The 5,187-nt window shown below is 38.1% G+C and overlaps 1 protein-coding gene across 1 annotated transcript in view; it reads right to left on the bottom strand.

Moving 5' to 3' along the window:
* The window catches only part of LOC106882649 (protein melted), a 70,361-nt gene that overhangs the window by 42,462 nt on the left and 22,712 nt on the right, over window positions 1–5,187 (bottom strand). The gene's annotated exons all lie outside the window — the stretch shown is intronic.

Raw genomic sequence — 5,187 nt, 5'->3', positions numbered from 1 at the left:
ACAAAGAATAAGTCCCGGGGTCGATTTGCTCAACTAAAGGTGGTGCTCCAGCATGGCCGCAGTCAAATGACTGAAACAAGTAAAAGAAAGAAAAGAAATATGTATGTGTCTGTATATGTTTGTGTCTGTTTGTCCCCCCAACATCGCTTGACAACCGATGCTGGTGTGTTTACGTCCCCATAACTTAGCGGTTCGGCAAAAGAGATCGATAGAATAAGTACTAGGCTTCCAAAGAATAAGTCCTAGGGTCGATTTGCTCGACTAAAAAGGCGGTGCTCCAGCATGGCCACAGTCAAATGACTGTAACAAGTAAAAGAGTAAAAGAGTATACACACACACATACAACAGGCTCCTTTCAGTTTCTGTCTACCAAGTCCACTCACAAGGCTTTTATTTGTCTGAGGCTATAGTAGAAGACACTTGCCCAAGGTGCCACGCAGTTGAACTGAATCCAGAACCATGTGGCTACACCTGAGCCTCATTATAAAAAAAAAAGGAAACACTGATAATTCCAGTACTAAGATACAACCTTCGTTCATACTTAAGTTTCCCAGTGTATATCCAGTGAATAATAATCAATTTATTTCTGTGAAGCATGGGTAGATCTTACTGTTACACAGTATTATATATTTGATATGTATCATAGAGTGGCTATGAACAAAAATTAAAATAGCAGTTAAGATACAGGCAGTTAAGAATTGAAACCCTAAGGCAAGCAATGTTACATACTCTTAAGAAATGTTTGTTAATCTACTTTTTCCAGTCTAATTAGACATCAGCTGACAAATGATTGACACTTCAAAGGATGTAAGTCTATGTAGACATTTGTTCCAACAACAAATCCATTTCAAGTGAGAAAGGAAGAAATAATACATCTTTAACAAAGAATAGTGACAACCTAAATCAACTTAGTTTCCCTTTAATCTGAAGTTAATAGAACTGACAGCATAGGTACACAAGAGACAATTAAATTGACGGAAATTATAAACCAACTAATCTTATGTTATTGTTGTATGTAAGAAGTTAACTCAGATAAAAATTGAGTTTATGGCCATTCAGCAATTTCTTGACTAAGCTGAATTTTTTTACGAATTAAAAGAAAACCAGGTGTTGCTTAGAAATGACAGACTAATCCAAAGAAAATGAAACTCAAAAAGAAAACATAAATAACAAGAAAAGAAGTAACAACACAATACATTTACACTAGAATGCACATTAATAATTTATACATATTCAATACACACATAAATTTTTTCATCTTTTTTTCTTATTGCAATGTCATTCCATCTGAGTATCTACATTCTCAAGATCGATCTAACTACTTTAATTCCAGTTGTTTATGGTCTAATTCACAATACTTTTTCTAATCAGTGTACACATCATCCATGGAGGCGCAATGGCCCAGTGGTTAGGGCAGCGGACTCGCGGTCATAGGATCGCGGTTTCGATTCCCAGACCGGGCGTTGTGAGTGTTTATTGAGCGAAAACACCTAAAGCTCCACGAGGTTCTGGCAGGGGATGGTGGCGAACCCTGCTGTACTCTTTCACCACAACTTTCTCTCACTCTTACTTCCTGTTTCTCTTGTGCCTGTAATTCAAAGGGTCAGCCTTGTCACACCATGTCATGCTGAATATCTCCGAGAACTACGTTAAGGGTACATGTGTCTGTAGAGTGCTCAGCCACTTGCACGTTAATTTCACGAGCAGGCTGTTCCGTTGATTGGATCAACTGGAACCCTCGATGTCGTAAGCGACGGAGTGCCAACAACAACAACAACACATCATCCATTTGCCTTACATATTAGTATTAGTACAGGCATTATTTATGCATGCATAAATCTATAATTTTCCTCTCCATCATTAACCCTTTAGTATTCAGATTATTTTGTCAAATGTAATGCTTATCATTTACATTGCTTGGAATTACTCATGCATTGTGTAGCTTCAAGATTTCAATGATGTGACTGTTGATTTTTAGAATGATATTGTAGGGTAGGTGTGAGAGGTAGGATCAGGCCAGTTTGAACCTAAAACAGGTAGAATATTTTGGCCGGATATGGCTGGTTTAAATACTAAAGGGTTAATATTGTTTCAAAGTTTGGTAAAGGACCAGCAATTTTTGTGGAATGGTATTACTTGATTACATGAGCCCCAGTACTATACTGGTACTTTATTTTGTTGACCCTGAAAGGATGAAAGGATGAAGGGTAAAGTTGACCCCAGCACGTAATGAGCTGGAAGAAATGATGCTAAGCATTTTGTCTGACACGCTAACAATTCAGCCAGCTCACCACTTTATTAATGTTGCTCATCTACCAGACCATACTAATATTCATTAACAGATACTATTTATGATTATTTCACACACACTCTCTCTCTCTCACACATCTACTATCCCTCTTTCTTTCTCACACACATACTCCTTTACTCACAACTTTTACTCATAGAAACATATTCTCTTACACAAAAAACAACTCCCCACCTTCTCTCTCTCACACACACACAAACACACACATACACACACAAATCTTGGGTAAGAGACTGTTACCCGTTTATTCCACCCTTCTTCGTCTAAGTCATGTAAAAACAAAGCAAAAACATTATCGCAAATACACATATGCATTTTCACTCTCTCTCTCTCTCTCTATCTCTCTCTCTCACACTCCTACACTGCACATTCTCCAACATATTCTATCACTCATATAGACATGCAAAACAATCATACAATTAAATGAAATCATCCAAAAGTAAATTACCACATTCTAGAATCAAAGAACACCTGCAAAAAAAAAAAAACCATCTCTCAAAAATTCTACACTCCTTGATTACCAACCGAAAGTGGCCTCTTCCACTTTTCAGTCCATGGTCTAGAGTTGCATATATGAGAATAGACCCATTCAAATCATCCAATCTGGCCACTTTCCATGTATTTCAAACAAGCTTGGCTGATGGTAATGCTATGCCAAAGGGTTTATCAATCCTTAACTGTTGTTGCCTTCCTCTTTAGTAAAACTGCTACACCATAAGCTTTTGGAGAATTGTCTATAATTCTCAACCAAAAGTTCTCATAAATAGAGTGCAGAGTAGATCTTTATCAACACCCAGTGTATACCCCCAGAACATTGTTGCTAATGCCAGCTGCTAATATTCCGTGGAATGGATGGATTGATGTTCCACTAACCATATTGTTAGATAAATAGGGGACTGATGGATAGTAATGTTCCAGATGCCAGATGAATAGTAATAATAATAATAATAATAATAATGCCCAGATGCAGTACCAGGTAGTGGCTCTCATGGCTTCTGATCTTAATTGATTGGAAGTGTTATTATGTACATTGTTTTGTCTTGGTATAAAAGATGGGCTACAGTAAATATTCTGCTTAATACCACAAATTTACTTGTCAGTTGTTTGATCTTAACCAGTTGAGCATGTCCCTTGGTGGCTGACGATATGTGCATCTCTGATCATGAGCAGAAGTAGTGGGGGAGCATCATAGTCATGTATTGAGAGGAAGACTTTGGGGTTTGAATAATTCACCTTTGGAAACATGGGTGTTTTGCTCAACATCCTTAAACAAACCTTATTCAGGGACCTTTTGAGCGGAATGGGCTACTCGACCTGAAGAAAATTCTAAATGGGCCCCACCTGCATGGTCATGCGCTGCTTATCTTGATATGAGATCACCATGTCGCACACATATAGTTGTGATGCATGTGCCTGGTGTACCCTTATCAGACGGGTAGTCATGATGGGTATACTGGACTTCATATATTTTACCCCAGTGTCACTTTGATGGCATGCACTGCTCTCTCACTCAATAATAATAATAATAATAATAATAGTCCTACTAATATAGGCACAAAGCCTGAAATTTCGAAGGAAAGGGTAAGTCAATTACATCGACCTCCATGCTCAACTGGTACTTATCAACCCTGAAAGGATGAAAGGTAAAGTCAACCTCGGCAGAATTTGAAACACTGCTTGCCTTTCTTGGTTAAAGGAAAGCAGTGGGGCAATCTTTGCAATGAACTTGGACAATAGCTTGATGCATCCTAAATATGACAACAATTATTCAACATAACTCCACAGGTCAGTAATGCTTAGACACTTGGAAAGCATGCAGAAAAATTCCTTTATTCTGGCTGCATCCTGGACAGGCCTGTCGATAGTACTTCTTTGCTTGTAGAATTATCTCAGACTAGGAGTGCCAGTATACAGATTTCAGGAAGTTATCCATAGTCTCCAGCCTAAGAAACCCCTGAAACAGACCAACCAGTTTGTTTTCATCAATACTCATAGCATCTCCCAGAACAGAATTATGCTTTCCCACCATTAGTTCTCAATAGATTCTGTTTTGTATGTCTGTATAAGATGGTTTGAAAAAGATTTCATTAACACATACTCTTTTGGTGATAATGATTTTATTATTTCCAACTCCTCTATGAAATCACTGTTACTCTTTCAAATGACAGTGAAGCTGATGAAGTGGAGGAAGTGTATTTGGTTGTTAGGTTTGTTTTTCATGTATTTGCTTAGATTTTTTCATTTGTGGTTGTGATTGTATTTGGGATAATTGCTTATGTTGTTGAGGTAGTGATGGTAATACTGATGACATTGGTGTATGGTCATTTTCTTGTTTCATTTTTCTCTATGCCATGACAAAGATCTCTTCCCACGGTCTCCTGTTGCCCACAACACACAAAGGGGTTTTGGAGTTTAAGAGGAGGTGAGTGTGCAAGCAATGTGTCAGTGTTTTTTGTATGTTGGTGGACTTGCATATGAGGGAAAGTTTATTTTGTGTTAGAGGCAGAACTCTTTTACTAGGTGGGATACAGTGTTGGTATCTGTTGCAGTGGTGGTTGTTATTGATGAGGATGTTTCTGTTGTTGTCCTTGCTGTTGATGCTAGTGCCATAATTGTTGCCACTGCTATTATTGGTGGTCACAATGTTACTCTTGCTGCTGTTGGTGTAGCAATTGCTTTGTTGTTGATGCTAACATTGTTATTGCAATGGTTGTGGTGTTGGCAATAGTGCAAGCTTTTCATTAGGCTGCCTTCTGTTACTGTGCACAGAGGGTCCACAAGTAGTTGATGCTACTACATGAGTAGCATGTAGGCCTTCAATCTTTCACTATAACATGCTGATGGAGTCTGATTGAGAGCTTTTTAAAGATTGAAATTTT

Source organism: Octopus bimaculoides, chromosome 3, assembly GCF_001194135.2.
Source record: "Octopus bimaculoides isolate UCB-OBI-ISO-001 chromosome 3, ASM119413v2, whole genome shotgun sequence".
In the NCBI taxonomy this organism is placed as follows: domain Eukaryota; kingdom Metazoa; phylum Mollusca; class Cephalopoda; order Octopoda; family Octopodidae; genus Octopus; species Octopus bimaculoides.
This window is presented reverse-complemented; position numbering and strand designations above follow the sequence as displayed.